The sequence below is a fragment of the Quercus lobata genome, chromosome 8, assembly GCF_001633185.2.
Source record: "Quercus lobata isolate SW786 chromosome 8, ValleyOak3.0 Primary Assembly, whole genome shotgun sequence".
Lineage (NCBI taxonomy): Eukaryota > Viridiplantae > Streptophyta > Magnoliopsida > Fagales > Fagaceae > Quercus > Quercus lobata.
The window spans coordinates 17520732-17543100 of NC_044911.1; positions in this window are offsets into that span (position 1 = coordinate 17520732).

Below are 22369 nucleotides of genomic sequence, written 5' to 3' on the forward strand. Positions count from 1 at the left end.
CCAGACCCACAAAATAGATATTTCAAAGAACATTGCATAATGCATCTTGATGCGACTGACGAACTCAACTTCCATGGACGATGTCATCGTTACCAACGAGGTCATCCCCTAAGACGAGTTGAGCAAATGTCCACATTATTGATGGAGGTAGCAAAGCCATTCAATATGGGCAATAATACCTCGAGCAGTTACAAAGACAGCTACATGGACCGTTGGAAGCCCATTGAAGTCCGCATTATTGAGCACAAGGCGTTACCAAGAGAGGCATTAAAGCCACAATAACTGCCACAACAGCTAGGGGCTATAGAAACATATATAAGGCCTTCACAAGCACCAGCATAAGGTACAGAGACACACCTAGAAATACTTATTGTTGTTCTACTACATTGCTTTATTTTTTCCCAATAGCTTCCTTGTACTGACTTTGGCATCGGAGACGTTGCAGCAGGCACCACACCAGTGACCACTCTAAGGGAGCTACCTTACCATTTCTACAGTTGCAGAGATGAGGGCTTGGCTCCATTTGGATGCACTTACTTCGACTGACGAATTTGCACTTCATCAGTTTGGCGCTGTCTGTGGGGACGACATTTTTGTACTCCAATTCGAAAACGTAGTTTCCATCAACTTCTATATTCAGATGGAGTCCAACCAGGATTCTCCAGCCTCAACTCTGCAAGTCTAGGCTCTAGCGGCCACCGTTGAAGAGCTCACCAGACAAAACCAAAAAATGAGGCTACAAATTTAGTAGGAGGAGAATCGGTTTAGGGCCAATCGAGAGGATGAAGGGGATAGCGGAGTGACTGTCGAGGGCCGGTTACCCCAGATGAACAAAACTCGGATCTTCTCCGGGAGATGAGAAAGGAGATGGACGAGCTGAGGAACACCATTAAAGAAAAAACAGATCGAAGCTTGGATAGAATGGTTAGGGCAACAAATTCGCCCTTCACCGCAGCAATCTTGGAATATCCTGTGTTGTTGAAGTTTTGCTTACCTCAGCTTGAGCTGTTTGACAGACTTAAAGACCCTCAGGACCACCTCAACACCTTCAAGACGACACTAGGCCTTCAATAGCCTCCTAACAAAATATTGTGTCATTCCTTCCCCACCACTCTCAAAGGAGTTGCTAGGGAGTGGTTCACAAAGTTACTAACATCATCCATCGACAGCTTCGAGCAGTTGAGCAACGCCTTTTTGCGCTACTTCATTGGAGGACAACGCCCGAAGAGGCCAGCAGACCATTTACTCACCATTAGATAAAAAGAGAAAGAAACCCTGAGGTCGTACATGAAATGCTTTACTTGGGAGACCCTGGAGGTGGACGAAGCTAACGACAAGGTGCAACTGACGACCTTTAAAGCGGGGTTGAAGTCCAGAGTATTCTTGGTTTCACTCGCGAAGACTCCTCCTAAGATGATGGCGGAGATGCTCATGAAGGCATAGAAGTACATGAACACTGAGGATGTGTTAACCGTCATAAAGGATGTGGAAAAGCCGGGGGACAAGGGAAGGAAAGATGACGATCGTAGAGGACAAAAAAGGGAGTGTCCAGATCATCGGACTAATGATGAGGGTAGAAGGAAAGACGAGAAAACTCCTAGAACGGTAAAATTCACTCTTTTAGTTATTCCTGTTGATAAAATTTTGACGCAGATTAAGGATGAGTACTACTTCAAATAGCCAAGGCCATTACATTCATCCCCTAACATCTGTGACAAGAAGAAGTACTGCCAGTTTCACAAGGATCATGGCCACTATACAGAAGATTGTCGGGACCTAAAGGAGCAGACAGAGGAGTTGATACGGAAAGGAAAACTGCAAAAGTATGTAAAGAAGGGGGAGTTTAGCAGGTTTAAGGATGATAACAAAAACCAGTGCGAGTCCTCGCCTAGAAACTAGGATCACATGTCCTAACCTCCATAGAATGTGATTGGGGAGATAAAGACGATCGTAGGAGGGCCATTCACAGGTGGGTCATTCAGATCCCTCAGGAAAGCACGTTAGAGGCAGGTGAATAGCGTCCATATGATACCCCTGTTTAAGCAGAAACAGACGGACGAGGAAGATGCTAGGGGTGTGAAGCAGCCTCATAACGACCCCTTAGTCATAATGCTCACGATAAAAGGATTCAATACCAAGAGAATCCTCGTGGACAATGGTAGCTCCACAGACATCATCTACCTTCTTGCTTTCAATAGCTGAAGTTAGATCCAGGAAGACTGCGCCCATTTGACTGCGCCCATTTGACTCCCCCTTTGTTAGTTTCAGTGGAGACAGAGTATATCCCAAGGGCATAGTGACATTGACAGTAACAGTGGAGACATACCTGGGCAGTTAACCCGTCAGTTAGACTTTTTGGTGGTAGACTACCCCTCATTTTACAATGTGATTATTGGGAGGTCCACACTCAATTGACGGAAGTCAGTCACATCCACCTATTGCCTAAAGGTAAAATTCCCAACTGAGAACGGTGTTGGTAAGATAAAAGGAGATCAAGTCCTAGCCAGAGAGTGCTACCAAGCCGTGTTGGCTGCAAAGAAGAACCATACATGGATGATCGAGGAGAAAGAAGAAGATAAAGTGGAAGCCCTGGAGACAACAGAACTGGTCGAAGGAGAGGCAACCAAGACAAAAAGAATAGGGACGACACTAAGTCCTGAGATGAGAACAAGCCTCATCCAGTTCCTTAAAGAAAACCTGGATGTCTTCACGTGGAGTCACGAGGACATGCCAGGTATATCTCCAAAAGTCATTCAGCATAAGCTGAACGTGGACCTGGAGAGAAAGCCCGTCCAGCAAAGACGACAAGTCTTTGCCCCAGAGTGGAATTAAGCAATTACAGACGAGGTTAACAAACTATTATCAACAGGCTTTATTCAAGAGGTTTACTATCCTAATTGGCTCACAAACATCATCCTAGTGAAGAAAGCAAATGGGAAATGGAGAAAGTGCGTGGACTTCACAGACCTGAACAAAACTTGCCCGAAAGATAGTTTCTCTCTACTAAGGATAGACCAGCTAGTGGATTCTACAGCCGAGCATAAGTTACTGACATTCATGGATGCTTTCTTAGGATACAACCAGATAAAAATGGCTGAAGAGGATCAGGAGAAAACTGCTTTCATCATAAGTCAAGGGCTCTATTGCTATAAGGTAATGCATTTTAGATTGAAGAATGCAGGACCAACTTACCAGAGGTTAGTGAACAAAATGTTCAGCAAGCAAATTGGCAGGAATATGGAGCTATACGTGGATGACATGCTTGTCAAGAGTAAAGAAGAACTTGCCCATTTGGATGACCTAAAGGAGACGTTTGGCACCCTCAGACAATACCAAATGAAGTTGAATCCTGGCAAGTGTGCCTTTGGTGTAGCCTCGAGGAAATTCTTGGGATTCATGGTGTCCCAAAGGGGGATAGAAGCAAACTCGGAGAAGGTGTAGGCCATACTTAACATGACATCGCCCAAGACTGTCAAAAAAGTACAGAAGCTCATAGGAAGGATTGCAGCTCTCAATAGGTTCGTCTCCAGAGCGACGAACAAATGCTTGCCCTTCTTCAAGACATTGAAGCAGGCCTTTGCCTGGATTGATGAATGTGAGGCAACGTTTCAGGAACTTAAATATTACATGAGTAATCCACCCCTTTTGAGTCCATCCAAGGAAAGGGAAAACTTATATTTGTATTTGGCGGTATCAGCTATGGCCGTGAGCACAACCCTTATTCGAGAAGAGGATAAGAAGCAACTCCCAGTTTACTACGTCAGTCAAGCTTTCTAAGGTGCTGAAGCTATGTATCCAAGGATTGAAAAGATTGTATTCGCGTTAATAGTAGCCTCGCGCAAACTGCGACCATATTTTCAGGCGAACCCTATCCTGGTGATGATGGATCGACCCATCAAGAAGTCCATGAACAACCCTAAAGCAACAAGGAGAATGGACCAGTGGGCGATCGAACTTAGACAGTTCGACATTGAGTACCACCCCAGGACAGCCATTAAGGCACAAGCCTTAGTAGATTTCATCACTGAATTCACCCTCCCAAACAAGAATGGCCTCACCAACGAGACAGAATGGTGGAAGATATAGACCGAAGGTTCGTTAGCCTAAAGGAGGGGGGGGGGGGAGTAGGGGTTGTCATAACCACCCCTGACAGAGAAATGCTTAGATATGGAGTTCAACTGCAATTCCTGGCCACCAATAATGAGGCCAAGTACAAAGGAATATTGACAGGGTTAAGATTTAGGAAAGCACTAAGAACAAAAAACCTGCTTATCCAGAGTGATTCTAAGCTGGTAATAGGGCAGATTCAGGAGGAATATGAAGCAAAGGAGGAAAGAATGCAGAAATACCTCAGACTGATGAAGCATCTGATCCAAGAATTTGATCGAGTAGAATTCATGCAGATCCCCAGAAGCTAGAATATGGTAGCAGATGAAGTTGCGAAACTAGTATTGTTAGAAGAAGGATCAATCAGCTCAAGCTTGGAGATGGAAGTCCAGAAACGGCCTAGCATCAAAGAAATCTCCACATTTGCAATCTAGAACATAGGTAGTTGGATGTCACTGATCATAGCCTTTCTCCAGGATGTACATCTCCCACAAGACGCCAAGGTAGCCAAGAAGGTCAGGAAGAGGGCTGCCAAATTCACGATCCTGAATGATACACTGTACAAAAGAGACTTTTCCATGCCTTACCTGAAGTATGTAGACGAAGAGGAAGCCAAGTATATTCTAGAAGAGGAAGGGGTTTGTGGAGATCATGCAGGCCCCAGATCCCTGGTAAGTAAAGTTGTCAGAACGGATTACTTTTGGCCCACAATGTAGGTAGATGCAAGGGAGCTCGTCAGGAAGTGCTACAAGTGCCAGAGGCTTGGCAATGTCCAACACCTTCCAGCCGAGAGACTGACGGCGATATCCTCCCCTTGGCCATTTGCATAATGGGGAATCGACATCGTTGGCCCATTGCCTTAAGGTAAAGGATAGGTAAAATTCCTTCCGGTTGACATTGATTACTTTAGAAAATGGGTTGAAGCAAAGGCATTAGCAACCATTACTGAAGCAAGAATCTAGGGCTTCATGTGGAAGAATATAATTTGCAGGTTTGAGATTCCATGGACAATCATAACAGATAATGGGTGGTAGTTTGATAGCCAACGCTTCGGGGATTTCTGTTCAAACCTAGGGATCAAGAACCAGTTCTCATCCTCAGGGGATCCATAAGCAAATGGACAGACAAAGGTGACTAATTGGACGCTACTTAAGATTATCAAAACCAGATTGGACGACACAAAGGGGGCCTGGCCAGAAGAATTTCCCAATGTCTTGTGGGCTTACAAGACTATGGCAAGGACACCAACGGGAGAAACCCCTTTCAGACTCATTTATGGCACCGAAGCAGTAATCTCGGTCGAGATAGGAGCAACCAGCATTAGGCGAGAGATGTTCCAAGTGGAGGGTAACGACAACTAGTTAAGGGTCAACTTGGATTGTCTAGATAAGGTTAGAGAAAAAGCTTCTCACAAGATGACGAAGTACTAGCAGAAGATGGCCGAGTACTACAACATGAGGGTGAAGCTCAGACAACTTGACATAAGAGACCTCGTCCTATGCAAAGTCACCCTAGCAACCAAAAACCCTGCCCAAGGGAAACTCGGCCCCATATGGAAGGGACCCTATTGGGTCGTCCATTACTTTAAACAAGGCAGCTATCACCTGGAGACCATAGACAGATTGAGACTCCCACGACCATGGAACATCGAGCATTTGAAGAAGTACCACCAATAAATGTAACCGACAAATGTATTCATTCTTGAAAGTAATAAAAGAATTATTCAGCTAATGTGTCAGTGCAAGCAAGTCTAGTAATTTGAAACTCGCAAGGAAACAAAAAAAATGGCTAAGTAACAAGATTTCACTTAGGCGGATGTAAGTTACTGACGAAGCCAAAAGATGACAAGATCCCTTAAGAGGGTGTAAGTCATGGGAAAAAAAAGGCTAAGTAACAAGATTCCGTCTGGACAGATGTAAGTTACTAACGAAGCCAAAAGATGACAAGATCCCTTAAGAGGGTGTAAGTCATGGAAAAAAAAAGGCTAAGTAACAAGATTTCATCTAGACAGATGTAAGTTACTGACGAAACCAAAAGATGACAAGATCCCTTAAAAGGGTGTAAGTCATAAAAAAAAAAAAGGCTAAGTAACAAAATTCTGCCTGGACGGATGTAAGTTACAAACAAAGCCAAAAGATGACAAGATCCCTTAAGAGGGTGTAAGTCATGAAAAGAAAAAATAATGGCTAAGTAACAAAATTCCACCTAGACAGATGTAACAAAGCCAAAAGATTCCGCCTAGACAGATGTAAGTTATTAACGAGGCTAATGTACGACAAAATCCACCTAGACAAAAGTAAAGTATTGATGTAGGAAAAGAGTAACAAAAAGTGCACAACAAGAAAAAGAGTGACGAGCAAGTAAGTATGCAATCATGAATATAACTAAAAGCACAAAAACAACAGGCAGTTACCATTGTTTTAATGTTAAAATTAAAAGCCCATAAATGCTAGGCTAAAAGCATTGTTCTTAAATTAGAAATATTGTTTGAAAATATAACTAAAAGCCCAAAATACACCGGGCAGCGAAATACATAAAGAAAACAACAAATTGAACATAAGGCAGGGTCAAAAGTTATGCAACATTGTCACCATCTGGAGGAGGCATAGGAGTGTCCCCGGGAGTAGCTTTAGGAGCAGTAGATTGAGTAGCCTTGTTTGTCGCCATCTCTTGATCAACTACTTCCATATCAAGATTCTCGAGGTCTACTCCAGTAGGATGTTTGATCATGTACCAACGGAGAAGCTCGAAGCCCTTGAAGTACCAACTAAGAGCATTAGCATTGGAGAATGCTAATGCCATATGTAAGGTGTATTTGGCATTTTAAGCTCCAAAACGTCTTGCATCAGGGAATGCTAAAGGCAAGTATTGCAAATTTTTTTGCAATACTGCTACAATGCAATTCTATCTTTAGAATTGCACTATAGCAGTATTGTAAAATAATAATAATATTTTAAGCTGCTTTTCCCCCAAAATTTCTCTCTCCCTCATTATTTCTGTTCTCTTCTCTCTCTTCCTTCTCTCTTTCTCATCTGCTCTCTCCTCTCTTCAAACCCAAACATCATCCTCCTCCCAACATTAACATCACACATCACGGTGGAGGAAACATTGATCTGGGTTGATCGACGATGGAGGAAATGTTGATCTAGCAGTGGCAGTGGCGACAGTGTCTGGGTTTTGATCGGGGTTGATATGAATTTTTTTTTTTTTTTCTTCTTTCTTATTGTGATCGGGGTTGATCGGCAGTGTCTGGGTTTTTGTTCCGGTGGGATTTTGGTGGTTGATCTAGGTTAATCAATGATGAAGGAAACATTGATCTAGCGGCGGCGGTGTTTGGGTTTTGATCGGGGTTAATCTGGGTTTTTGTTTTTGTTTTTTTTTTCCCTGTTGTGATTGGGGTTGATCGGCGATGTCTGGGTTTTTTCTCTGGTGGGATTTTGGTGGTTGATCTGGGTTGATCAACGATGGAGGAAATATTGATCTAGTGGCGGCGGTGTCTGGGTTTTGATTGGGGTTGATTTGGGGTTTTTTTTTTTTTCCCTGTTGTGATTGGGGTTGATCGGCGGTGTCTGGGTTCATGAGTTCCTCTGCATTCATCAATGGCTGCGAGCCTGCTGAAATAGGTTTGGGTTTTCTAATTGTGTAATGTGTATGATGAGAGGCTGAAGTAGTTAGGCTGAAGCATTTTGGTGGTGGTGTGGTGATTGATGATGGTGGAGCCATGGAGGTTGTGGTGTGGTGATTAATGATGGTGGAGCCGTAGAGGTGGAGGTGTGGTGTGGTGGTGGTGTTGTGGTGATTGGTGATGGTGGAGCCGTTGGAATCATGCCAAGTTTGAAAAAAAGTGAGGTTGGAAAGAAATAATAAAGAAAGATTAAAAAATAATATTTTAATAAAAATAGAGTTTTGGGATGTGGGAGGTATTGTAAAATAGTATGGTATAATGATAAAGTGGCTTTCTGGAATGGTTAAATAGAGTAGAATTAGAATTTTCCAATGCTAATGCTCTAAAGAGCACAATATTGTACTCCTTAGTTTGCTGGAAACCCTCAATGGCCTTGGCAGCAATGACCTTCAGCTTCTCCCGAGTGGCTAGGAGTTGTTCATCCTTTTCCAACGTGAGCTGCCTCTCCGCCCTGAGGTCATCTCCCAGAGACTTAACTTTCTCCTTGACAAAGTTGGCCTCGTCTATAGTAGTGATCAAATCCTTCTTTAATTTAGAATTTTTCGCCTCCAGCCTAAACATTGATGAGGTATTCTTTTCTTCCTGAGTAAGGTACTTAGAAGTGATCTTTTCCAACGTGAGCTGCCTCTCCGCCCTGAGGTCATCTTCTAGAGACTTAACTTTCTCCTTGACAAAGTTGGCCTCGTCTATAGCAGTGATCAAATCCTTCTTCAATTTAGAATTTTTCGCCTCCAGCCTAAACATTGATGAGGTAATCTTTTCTTCCTGAGTAAGGTACTCAGAAGTGATATGAAAGCTCCCCCCAAGCACCTAAAAATTGAGACCAATGTTAGAGACAACACAAAAGGAAAAAAATGGAAGATCACATTAGTACAATACCTGTACAAGCTTGTGGAGATGACGACCCACAACCTCATTGGTCGACACTCTCGAAAACACCTTCATATCATCGGCAGTAAAAATGTCTTGCGTCCTAGCTTACACCACCCCGGCATCATCCCAAACGTTAGAAGACCGGGTGTCAGCTTTCTCCTTTTGCTTATCCCCGGTCCTCTGCCTTTTACTCTGTTAAGGAGGAATCTCCTCAATTGAAGTGGCCGGGGAAGCCGTCCTCACCGATATGATAGTAGGAGTGGACGGTGTTGCTGTAGTGATGGGAATCCCCTTTTCCATCACTCGCATGCCCCTGGTCCCAAGATTGGATAGCGGCTCATTCTTCTTAACCCTCATCCGGGCATACATTCCCTGGTTAAATTTAGTAGTCATTCCTACAAAAGGAGAACACTTAAAAAAAAAAAGGAACAACAAGATTAGCATGGATGAGCCTAACACTTACTATTTTTTTCCTTCAATGTCCAAGTTTCGCAAGACAAAAGCAGATGGTTTAGGACCAAGGCAGTAGAAGGAAAGAGTCCATGGATCCACCAGATCGTCAAAGTCCTCGATCGTCTTTGCATACTCGATTGCCTTCTCAACACGTCCCTTGTACCTACTTTTGAGCTTGGGTCGTCTCTTAACTGCACAAGACAATAAGAAAAACAATTAAGTGATGACAAATAAACAAAGAAAATTAAGAAGCTAGGAGGAATAATGACGCACCTAAATTCGGGGTACTCCACCGACGAAGCAGCCTTAGGAGATCACCCCAAACTTCGTTAGAGGGAGTCTCCCAATCGTCCCCAGACACAAAAAAGAACCAGGACTTCCAATATCTAAATGACGAGGGTAGATTCCGGATGATCCTAGTCCTCCTCTCCCATGGCACCAGCTTATAATACCCATGTTCCTTAGATGCTTTCAAATGGTATAGGTAGATGAGCTCGACCACCCTAATCATATCTCCGTCTGTAGCAGCCAGCCATATCCCCATACAACTGACCACTATCCTTCACGAATTAGGCATAAGTTGCCTAAGAGCAATACCAAAGTGACCCAACAACTCCATGATAAAGGGATGGACGAGGAACCTAAGCCCACAAAGAAAGGCAACCTCATAGAAGCATACTTCCCCAGGGAAGAAGTGGCAAGCCCGATCTTCCTCACTAGGTAGACCGACCCTAACCCTATCTGGGAATTGAAATCTGTCCTTAAACCTAGAGAGTGTACTGCTATCTAAACCACACACCTCCTCAAGAGTATGGAAAGCCCTAACCTCTCGAGGGGCAGAGACGGTAGTATCCCCCTCCACGGGTCTATCATTAGATGATAACCCAGTCTCTAACTTGCTCGACCTCACCTCTAACATCACTCCCCGCTCCCTTATCAAACCCTCAAACCAATCAATTGATTGACGAAGCAGTAGTAGCAAGTCACCCAATACTATACACAAGCCATTACCCTCTAATATGAACTTCTCGAGATATGGGAAAATACCTAAAGACCCCCCTAACCAGGCGAAAAGGAAAGAGACAGAGGGACAAAGGGCCCTAACCTCAGAGCTACTAAGCATAGGACTCAAAAAAGAAGAAGGGTAAAAATCCCAGAAAGACCAAAAAACACAGAAAAGTCAAAGAAAAATAAGAAATTGCCACAGAGTTATCTACTTAAAGAAAAATCGTGGGAGGAAAGAGGCCATGAATCAAAAGCGGTGGAGAGAGAGAGCAAAACGCAGAAGGTTCACAACAACAATGGTAGCACAAGGTCAGCAATGGCAACTTGGAAAACACAGAGCAAAAGGGAAAGTGAAAAGTAAGGAAGAAAGAGAAGGAAGGAAGTTTAAAAAGCTAAGCACAGAAAACTGAAAAAATAACAAGAAAACTGAGAGTCACACTAAATGGAGCATTAAAACCACCCCTTAGGTTGCGCCACGTGGCCATAACACACCCAGCGTCGCCACTACACATTGAATATGGAGGGAAATCCCAAGAGACAAAATATATAAATAAATAAAAAAACCTTTCGCCTCTTGGTGATCGCTGCCACATGGATGACCACAGAGCCTGAGGGGCACCTGATGCAACTGACGAACTTAACTTCCATGGACGATGTCATTATTACCAACAAGATTATCCCCTAGGATGAGCTGATCAGATGTCCACATCATTGACGGAGGTAGCAAAGCCATTCAATACGGGCAATAATACCTTGGGTGGTTACAAAGACAGCTGTATGGACCGTTGGAAGCCCATTGAAGTCCGCATTATTGGGCACAAGGCGTTACCAAGAGAGGCATTAAAGTCATAATAACTGCCACAATGGCTAGGGGCTATAGAAACATATATAAGGCCCTCACAAGCACCAGCACAATGTACAGAGACACACCTAGAAATACTTATTGTTGTTCTACTACATTGCTTTATTTTTTCCAAAGAGCTTCCTTGTACTGACTGTGGTATTAGAGACGTTATGGCAGGCACCACATTGGTGGCCACTCTGAGGGAGCTACCTTACCATTTCTACAGTCGCAGAGATGAGGGATTAGCTCCATCTGGACGCACTTAATTCGATTGACGAATTTGCACTTCATCACATGCCAAATAGCAATTAATTATATACAGTGGTAGAGCCAAGATTTTAGTTGAGGGAGCCAAGATATAAAGTAAATATATTTTTAAATTTTTTTTTAATAAAAAAAAAATCAATATAAAGTATAAACCATTGTGAGCAACTGTATTTCATTTTCATAAAAAATTATACTAACAAATAATAACCAAAGCAAGAGATTAATTTAAATACATAAAGACATTAAAATCAGTTTTTCCAACATTGCTAAAAGCAAATATTGAAGCCTCTTGGTTTCATGTTGTACTTTTATTATCATCTAGACATCATTAGAAGTCAAATCTTGCCATGAGGGAAGCTTGTCTATTTGTGGCATTACTAATTTATGGTGTATTATGTATGTACTATGCAATTGTTTAACTTTTGTAATGCAATGTTTTCTCTATTTGATGCTTCCATTTCCATTTCTTCCTACTTCCCGGTTAGGATAGTTGCTTTTCAACTACCTTTGTATTTGCAACTTTCATAATATAGTGACAATTTAACACATCAAATTATTCATATTTAGGGACTCGAGTCATGTAATCTAATTTTTCATTTTCCCAGCTTTGTTCTTTAATATGGTTGATTGCTGTCTAATCTTGACTAGTGCAGCAATTAATATGCATATATATGGAGTATGGACCCAATAATTATATATCATACTGTTTTTTCTCACTACAAATGCTTTGTTATAGAGTCACAAACAATTTAAATTTCTTAAAATAAAAAAGGAAAAATTGGGATAAACAACCAAAGTGTTGTGAATAGTGACATGCTAAATCCTAGGAGAAGATAAAAGTTTTTTAAAACAATGGCAAAGTCAATTTTGGTTTAAAAGTGGAATAAAGTGCCCTAAATGCCTCTATGCTGTGTAAATTTTCCACTTTCTTTGGTGTTGGAGTTATTTTCTTGTTTAAGTATCTTTTTTGTTTTTTTTTCTTAGGTCAGAAGGGGAAAAGTATTTAAGGGTTTCTACATACTAGTGCTTATGAGCTTTTTTAGAAGGAGTCAGGGGGCAGTTGCCCCCCTCGAACCCCCTAGCTCTGCCCCTGCCTATATATGTGCTACTACGATAGTTTCAGTGAAGACTAATAGAGCAACCCAAGTATAATTGCTGAGTATTCAAGACCAAACCATTTCTAGTGTACTAGAAATAGTGTTGCGGCCATACTTCCCTAGCATCATGCAGCAAAGGGTGATAAAAGGGTGATCTGTCCACAAAGACAAGTAATAATGAATACGGTCTCTAAAATCAGGTCTATCTGTAGCAGCATGTTCGATTATTGCAATTAGAGTAGTCTACAATGATTAAATTCAAGGACAGGAGTGCTTGAGTTAAATGATAGGGCACCAATTCCTAGTCTTTTTCCCAAGACCGCCCATTCCAAATGTGAAAAAGATTGCATTTTCTCTATCATTTCTCTTAGGCTTGAGTGGAGAATACGAGAATGATATGAAACGTTACTTACATAGAATAAAAGAGATAATAGAGAAGATGTTGAAACTTGCGTGATGCATTGCAAGAACAGTTACTTAAGAGCCCGTTTGGATTAAGGGGGGAAGGAGGGGGAGTAGAGTAGAGTTGACTAAAAATAGGCTAATTTTGAGCTAAATCTACTCTACTCTATTTTACTCACCCTCCCTCCCCCTCAATCCAAACGGACTATAAAAGAAAAAGAATCACATTAGAGACATGAGGTGTCAAGCTATAATTTATGCAACATTCATTTCACATGAATAGAGGTGGCGCCAAGGACTAACAAGGGGACCACCTTGATTTTTTTTTTTTTAATATACCTTAAAAAATTTTGAGTTTTAAATTAATATGGGTCTTTTGATCACCCTAGGAAAAAAAAAAAAAAAAACTTGACCACCCTAAAAAAAAAAACCTAAACACCCTTAATAAAATTTGAGCCCATTAAAAATAAAATTCAACCTCTCCAAAATTTTGGTCCGTTGAATGTTGAACAAAAAAATTGCAAGAAATGCAATGTTCACAATATTTTTGTAACAAATCCTAAATAGCAAAAAAAATTTACTGTCTAGGTTTTGTTGTGAAAATGTTACAAAACTGTTGTGAGCATAACACTTTCCAAAAATTGGCCAAATAAACAAATTAGCCTAAAAGCCCAAATCAAACATTTAATTGTGATTTTTTAAATTGTGCTTTCAAATGGCATATTTAAAAATCACTATTTTTTTGTTATACATAAAAATGTACACTTTTTAAATAGCTAGTCTGTTAGTACTTGCTTTAGTCTTTCGCTGAATTTGTTGGATTTATGTGGTATATTTTTTCAAAAAGATAATGCATTTTTATTTTTATTTTTTATATTAGCAACTATTTAGGAAATATATTAGTAATTGAAAGGAAGATTAGTAGCTTAATAAATGTTTGGTTGTGTACATGGAAAAAGATGTAGTTGATAACATTGATAGTGAAACTATCATATCACACAATGATTTCAAAATATGAAAACTTGTGAAAGGAAATTTTAAATCTTTATGTATTTGCGTATGTTTTTATTTTGTGATGTTAATATATTCAAGTTTTATTATTATTAAAATTTTTTAATTAAAGTTTTTTTAATGACCAACCTGAAAAGAATTTTCGGAGCTGCCACTGCACATGAGCCTACCATAAACTACAATTTTTATTTGGGTATTAATTACAACATGTTACTTTAAATTTTATGAAAACATTAATGAAAACTTTCGTGTCACTTGATTTTATTCATATCATTAATGTACTCATACTCTTAGTTTTTGGCCCCTTTGTTTTTTATATAAATTAGTTGAAGACTAATGTGTTACATGGTTTTGGTAATAAACTTATAAAATATATAATTTATTTTAGAAATGATAACTATATGTTTGATTATTACATAACCTCATGGCTGCCAATTAATAGCCCGATAGGTAAGTTGTAAATTTTTTTTTTTTTTTTTTTGGGGTAAAATACAAAAACTAGCATTAAGGTTGTGCATACCAAGCACAACTAAAACTTTTCAAAAATTTCAAAATTTTGTCCCTAAGTACAAAGGGCATTTTACACCATTTGAAAGTTCCTTGCACCTTTATGTTCTCTGCTTCCTTCCAGTAACCTGTCTTGACTGTATAGGTTTCACAATAACTGTATTCTGGAAATTTTATACGTGAGGAAGTGCTTAAATAGTCACTGATAAGAAAATAGTGTAAAATGCGAGGAAATTTGGGAAATTTTCAAATGGTGTTAAGTGATTTTCAACTTAGTAAATCATGGAAAAAAAAATGGTTGTCAATAAAAATATTGAAGGGATAAACTTGTAAATATCACTCTTTTCATAGTTGTGTAGCATTTATTTGATAAATGACATTTATCGCCCGATATATAAAATATTAAAATTTATTAAAAATATTATCCTAATAGAGTAATTGAACATCCATTATAATGAAAATATTAAAGCTATATTGAAAGTATTTTTAGATAGTTAAATTCATAATTTTCTAATAGTTTAAACCTTCATTAGAATCAGTAATTTATTATGGTATCATAACAGTTAGTCATAAGTTTAAATCTTGTCTCCACTCTATTTTCCATTTAAATCTGTATTTATCAAGTGTTGTAAAATATTAATCATCCATTAGATTGTTCTAATATTATTAAAGTTTCAATATTTGAAACCCTTGGTGAGTAACCACGCATTAGTCTCTTTTAGTGTTTTTTTTTTTACCCGAATCAGTGCAACATAAAGTTTAATTCCTTTATTTTGGTTAAATTTGGTGATAACATAGGAAAAATAATATTTTTCTTTATTATTATAATGCATGTGTGCAAGGCACCTACTACTCTAACTTATGGAAAAGAAAGATGATTTTAATGGTCATGTTTACCATGGCCTACTCCGCGCCCAGATGGACCAGAAGGCAAGACTCCAACGTTCTTTAAAACGCCAGGTGAGGGCACAGTTTTGTGACTTTTGTCCATGGATAGTTCATTCTCTTTCTCCAACATGAATGGCTTTCCAGCTTCTGGAGTGGCCGCAATGCACATTAATATCATAATTGTGAAGAAAACTTTTGTCTAAAGGCAAGCCATGTCAAATGGTGTTATGAATTTTTTTTTTTTTTTTTTTTTTTTTTTTTTTTTTACAAGATAGAATTTTTACTCTAACCTAATCTAAGTGTATATGTGTGTGAAGCTGTGAGAGTGCCTTTTTTTTTTGACACTCAGGCCCAAGGATCCCGGGCCTAATAAGAGGTTTGGTGAACCGGGCCTTGACTCACCGCAGCTAACAAGCTGTTTAAGAATCAAGTAATGCACAGGGGATGCTTCCTACAATACAAGTAAAATGACAAGCAAGGATATTCGTATGGAGAGGCATGCCAAAACAACAAGATAAATTTGGAAAAGAAAAACAGGATCAACAAAGAGGTACAAAATAATGTTACTGAGACATATTTCATTAATATGTTCTTTGTTAAGTTACAGAAAGCTCACTAGGACGTGATACAAGGTTCAATCAAGCTCAAAAATTACAGTCTTCAATGGCTATTTCAGCCTTCAAAACTTGCAAAGTTTGATTCTCTTTGAATCCGAGTATGTGCAATAGTGGCTTTTACAGGATACCGGGAAGCAATATTCATTTTTCCCTTAGTGTTTTCTTTCTCTTCACCACAACTTTACTGATAGTTATTTTCTCTAGAAAATCTCTTCTTTTTCTCTCTTTTTCACTGCCCCTTTTCTTCGCAACCTACCCCTTCCTTTTATAATGAAGTTCTGGCCTTCCCGGGGAACCATTGGTTCCCCTGTTTTGCCTTCTTCTGAACAGAGCCTGTTCCGTGCCTATCACTCGGTAAGTCCCATTTCCCGTTTTTCTCATTCTTTCCTTCTTTCAGCTTTGATTCTTTTGAAAGTCCCTGGTTGGCTACCTTCTTCGAGATGTGCTGAGGTATGCCCTTCTCGGCCTCACCGTCTGGCAGTTCCACTTTCCCCTTTTTTTTCCCATCTAGGCGGAATCCTATTCTGCCAACTTGAAAGCCGCCTGTTACCATTCTCTTTTTTGTGTTTCTTTGTTCTGGTTCCCCGAGACTCTTTCTGCTTGTGCCATGAGAGGTCGTTGGGTTTTTTTTGGCACTTGTGTTCTTTTGCTTTGTTTCTTATTTTCTTTTTCTGTCCTAGTCTTTCTTTTGACTGTGTGCCTGGAAGGATCCGCGCCTCTTGATGGTTGCTGAGGATCCTGACTACTTAACCTCTTGCCTTGGGTTTCTTTTTCTTCTCAATGCTTCTTTGTTTGGGCTTCAAGCCTCCTAGGCCTCTTTATTCCTTCGTGGTCCCCTTGTACCTGCTTCTTTGGACTTAGCTTGTTCTTTTCCTTTTGGGCCTGGCTCACTCTTTTTGGGCCTCCCTTACTATGATCCTTTTTAGACCTCAACATTTAGCCCCCCGAGCTCGTGGGTTGCCCGAAGCCCACGCGTGAGTAATTCAGGTTTTCTAAGATTTTCGTAGGATCCCCTTTTTTTTCTTAACTTCTCTTGGGTTACCTTCTTTCTTACTTAGGATCCCGGCCTTTTTCTGCTGCTTTTGGTCACCTTAGTTCTTTTTTTGTATTGCGTTCCCTTATTTTTTGCAGTTTCCTCTTTGCACGGAACGTGGCAGTTGAGTATTTGAGGTAAAATTCCTCTACCCACTTTTCTCGTTTCCCGTTACTTTTCATTAATAACTGCTGATTAATCCCTTCGTCAAACTTAAATTTTTGGCAACTGGCGTGTCTTTCCATACACTGTCTTCTCCAACTGCTCTTTGCGCCTTTATTGTAGCCGTTTCACCTTATCACTTTGCTTCTCTGAGTCTTTCATTCTTGGGTCTCTCTTTTTTCTTTTCTTCTCTGTTATTCCCGTCTTCCCCTTTTTCGTTCTTTCAATTTCTTCTCTTCTCATTATTCGTGTTGTTCTAACGGCTTTTTCTTCTTCCCGAAAAAGGAGAGAGCGTACCCCCAGTCCCTCTGAGGGCGAAGGTTCTTCTGGTTCCGCTCCGAGTGATTCTCATGAGGTTACTGAATGTTCGGCCTTCCCTTTACGGGATCTCTGGTATTCTCCTAGTCCGTTTTTTCCTCATGTATCTCATGGTGAGGCTCCTCCGTCTCCTCATGCCTGGATGTTTTTTGGCCAAGCGGGTTTTGCCGGTTCCGCCCAAGTTCCAGACCCTAGAGAGATTTTTGACCTTCAATTAGACAAGAAATTTGAAAGGCGGTGCCTATCTTCTTTGATTTTGTCCTGGGAAAAATCCAAGGCTGGCCCATCTAGGTAGACAAGGAGCTGTCTGATGCGGAGTTTGTGGGTCGTCTGGAGCGCACCGGTATCCTAAAGGCAGTGGCTATTTCCAGAAATCTTGAGGGTTTCAGAGACGCCAAAGGGCTCAGGCATCTGGTACGTCGTTGGTGCCCTTCCCTTCATACTTTTTTCTTTTTTATTGGTAAATTGACGATTACCCTGGAGGACGTGGTTAACAACTTCCTTCTCCTGGTGTTTGGTGATAAGAGTCCCTTTGATATCAACCTTTCTGAAGAGGATCTTGTGGTGGAAGATAAATTGTTTGGCCATTTTGGTGGTCGTGCTGCCTCTCCTGGTGGTAAGCCGGCTAGGATGGGGAGATGGGTGATGACCCTTTCTCGTGAGAAGAATAAGGAAGTGAGGTGGGCTGGTTTTCTGGCATTTTGGCTTAGCAAGTTCTTGTTCAGCAAGTTTCCTGGGTACGGGGTTAAGTCTTTCTTTTTTCCACTAGCGATCAAGTTGGCTCGAGGTACCCAATATCCTTTAGCCCCTTTGTTTTTGGGTCATCTGTATTCTCAATTGGACCAGCTTCATGGAGATGAAACCGTGGGTGATTCTTGTTATGTGATTACCTCGTCTCTTCATTGTGCTATCCTTCAGATTTTTATGTGGGACCATTCTGCAGCTACTTTAGCCAAATGCAGGAATTTGAAATTTGTGAAGGATAAATTCCAAGGATCCCCTGACATAGTGAAGGGTCTTTGTGGCAATTTGACTGATGCTTTTCCCATTATTTTTCGTTGGATTAGCTTGAAAGGTGGTGGCCTCAATCTGGTGGAGTTATTTGATCAAGCAAGGAACTTACATTGGAGATCTCCTCGTGAGTTTGGCCCTGGCTTTGCGTGTGATTCTGTGTTGTCTTCTTTTTTTTCTTCTACAGGTAATACTTTTGACTTGCGCCGTGGTGATGAGGGCAGTCTGGCTTATCTTGTCTGCACTAGCCCCTCTTGGCTTCCTATGCCCTCTTTGAGTGGCCTAAAATATACCCATTATTCAGCACACCGAGTGCTCCGGCAGTTTGGTATTGACCAAGACATTCCTCCAGTTTTTTAGGACGTAGTGCCGTCCCTTCCTTCTTTGGATCATTTCTTGAGGCTGCAGGCCTTTTCTTATTGGTCACGGAGGAGCCCCCAATTTGCAGTACCTAACTCCCAGAGAGGAGTTTTTGCTTCTAGTGGCTATACTCGTTATTGGAGAAGAATACAGAAGTCTTTCATTGACTATGTTGGCTCTGGTTTAGTTCAGGAAACCCCGAATCTTGGTATTGCTTCTGCTCCGACATTCAATAGGCGTTTATCCCTTCCTACCGCTGGAATTGTTTCTGCTGCCATAAGCAGCAAGGTTGGGTTCGTAGAGTGGCATGCCTCCAGGGGAGGTTGGGTGACTTATGCGCAAGATTTTCCTGAGACTTGGTTGGGTTGCAGTCTCATTATTGGCACTTCCTCTGGAGTACCTATTAAGAAAGGTACAGTGGAGACAATAGGTGCTGCTACCGCTTCGGGTAAAGGCAAGGATGTCAAGCCAGGAAAAATGAAAACAGTTGATGTTGAGGAAAGTACAGAGGGCGTGAAGGTTAGTCCTGAGATGAAAAGAAGAAAAACTGAGAAATCTCAAACACCTTTGGTATTCCAGGAAGGCAAGGATGTCGGGTAACCTTTGGCTTCAAGGACCCGGAAGAAGACCAAGGTAGAGTCTTCTTTTTCCCAGGTTCCTGTGACTGCTTCAGTCCATGGTTCTTTAGGATCCTCTAATTTTGTATCCCAGCCCCCTTTAGGACCCTCTGGGCGTACTCGTAGTAAGCAAAAGACTTCTAGAGAATCTGTAGAGAGAGAGAGAAGGGCAAGACTTCTTTCCTTCTTCTCTCTTTTTCACTTGTTCATATTATTGTAATATTTTTCTTTTTGCTGACGAGTGGTGGTTTCCTTTGCAGTCCAAACGCAAGTCTGATCACAAGAAGGGCAAAAGCCAATCCTTTGGTGACGATGTGGTATGCGTTTTCTTTGTTCATGTTTTCATCCTTTTGCTCTGGCACTGTGTTGTTAGCATTACCCCGTTGTTTTCACTTAGCATTTCTTCTCCCTCCTTTTTTTTTTAGGTGGAGGTGTCTCCTCTTATGACCAGCAAAATTTCGAAAGAAGCTGTTACTGCCCTTTCTGTTGCATTTCCTATTGTGGGTGAGGAGCCCCCTAGTGGTGGCCTGGCTGAGGAGACCGGGCAACCGATGCAAGGTTCCCAGGATTCTCAGGATCCCGAAACCTCTAAGATCCCTGCATCTCAAAGTCCCCGTCTTGAGCGCACTCCTAGTCCCATCAGAACTGTGTTTCCTCAAACATTGTCAGATAAAGAGACTTTGGGAGACACTCCTTTATCCAAACAAACAGGTGAGTCATGTTTCCCTTAAAATAGCATTTCATCTCTATTTTTCTTTTCCCTTTTTTTTTTTTTGAGTTCCTTCTTTTCTTTCTCCTTTTAGGTCTGTTGAGGTCTAAAAAGGATCATACTGAAGGAGGCCCAAAAGAATGAGTCAGGCCCAAAAGGAAAAATCAAGCTAAGCCCAAAGTAGCAGATGCAGGAGACCCATGAAGGAATAAAAAGGCCCAGGAGATCTTGAAGCCCAGACGAAGAAGCATCCAAAAAAAAAAAAAAAGAATCACAGCAAGGGATAAGAAGTAAGGATCCTCAGGAACCATCAAGAGGCGTGGATCCTTTCAGGCACAAAGACAAAGGAAGACTAGGACAGCTCGAAAGAAAAAGACAGAAGAAGAAAATAAGAAACAAAAGCAAAAGAACACAAGCGCTAGTAGAACCCAGCGACCTCTCATGGCACAGATAGAAAAAACCTCGGGAAACCAGAACAGGGAAGCACGAAAAAAAGAATGATAACAAGCGGCTTTCAAGTTGGCAGAACAGGATTCCGCCCAGATGGGAAAGAAAAGGGAAAAGTGGAAACTGCCAAAAACGGGGATGCCGAGAAGGGCATACCTCAGCACGTCCCAAAGAAGATGGCCAACCAAGAACTTTCAAAAGAATCAGAGCTGAAAGAAGGAAAGAATGAGAAAAAAACGAAAAGGGGACTTACCGAGTGATAGGTACAGGACGTGCTCTGTTTGCAAAAAGGTAAAACAAGGGAACCAACGGTTCCCCGGGAAGACCAAAACTCCATTATAAAAGGAAGGGATGGGTTGCGAAGAAATGGTAGCGAAAAAAAGAGTGAAGCACAAAAAAGAAGAGATTTTCTAGATAAAAAAACTATCAGTAAATCTGTGGTGAAGAGAAAGAAAAATACTAAGGGAAAACGAACATTGCTTCCCGGTATCCTGTAAAAGCCACTATTGCACATACTCGGATTCAAAGAGTATCAAAATTTGCAAGTTTTGAAGGCTAAAATAGCCACTCAAGACTATAATTTTTAACCTTGATTGAACCTTGTATCACGTCCTAGTGAGTTTTCTGTAACTTAACAGACAATGTATTAATGAAATATGCCTCATTAATCCCAGGATCCCCTTAGCATTAATTTTGTATCACTTTGCTAATCCTGCTTCTTTCCTTTTGAATTTACCTTGTTGTTTTTTTTGGCATTCTTCAATACGAATATCCTTGCTTGTCATTTTTTTTTTTTTTATTGTCAGGAGCATCCCCTGTATATCACTTGATTCTTATACAGCTTGTTAGCTACGGTGAGTCAAGGCCCGGTTCACCAAACCTTTTATTTAGGCCCGGGATCCTTGGGCCTGAGTGTCACAAAAAAAAGGCATTCTCACATTTTGGCGACTCTGCTGGGGACTGGGCAAAGGAGAGGAAAGAAGCAATCCCTTCACAGAGTATGCCTCCAAGACAAAGAAACAGCAAAGGAACTAATGTGCCACCTACGGCCTCTGAGCCCGTAGGAGAAAACGAGGTAGCTTCCAGGCAAGGAGGTGGGATACCCCTGGTAGAACAGGGGGTTGTGTTAGAACAAAGACACACAAGGCAGGAACCAGACCTTATGGCCAGGATGACAGCAATGTTGAAGGATCTGGAGCAAGAAGTTCGTATTCTCAAAGAAGGCAGGACACAGGAAATCAGAGATAATGTTCCCCTTACTGGTCACCAAGATGGAACGCAGCCAGAAGGAGGGTCAGCAGTGGGAGGAAGAGCCAACCCTCAGTACTTAACACTGGCAGATGTCAATGCCCTCTTGGAGCAAGAAAGGGAAAAACTCTTAAGGATCCCCAAGAAATTCTCTTGGGATCCCCCGTTCCCTCCATAACTTCTTGGCCAAACATACCCTAAGGGGTACGAACCCCTAAAGTTCCATCCTTTCGATGGAAGAAATGGAAGTGCTGTGGAACATGTGAGTAGGTTTATCCACACTATGGGCCCCTATGCAGGAGACAGAGAATTATGTCTAAGGGAATTCGCCAAGTCCTTAATGGATAGGGCATACACTTGGTACACCACGCTGAGACCCGGGTCCATCAAAACCTGGGATGAGATGATGGAAAAATTCTGCGCCAAATATTATCCTGGTGAAGACAAGATCACTTTCCAGAACCTGCAAATGGTGAGGCAGAGACCTGGAGAGGATCCCGTCCAGTTCATTAAAAGATTTGAAGATGTGTCCCTAGACTGCTATGGGGACCACGAAGAAAAGGAGCTCGTGGAAACTTGTGTAGCCAACATGCTTTTTGATTACAGGCTCAACCTTGAAAATCTATGTATCACGCAGTTTGCTAACCTGCTACAGAGAACCAGAAGGACGGCGCAAACCATGAGGACAAAAAGGATGCCCGTGTCCCA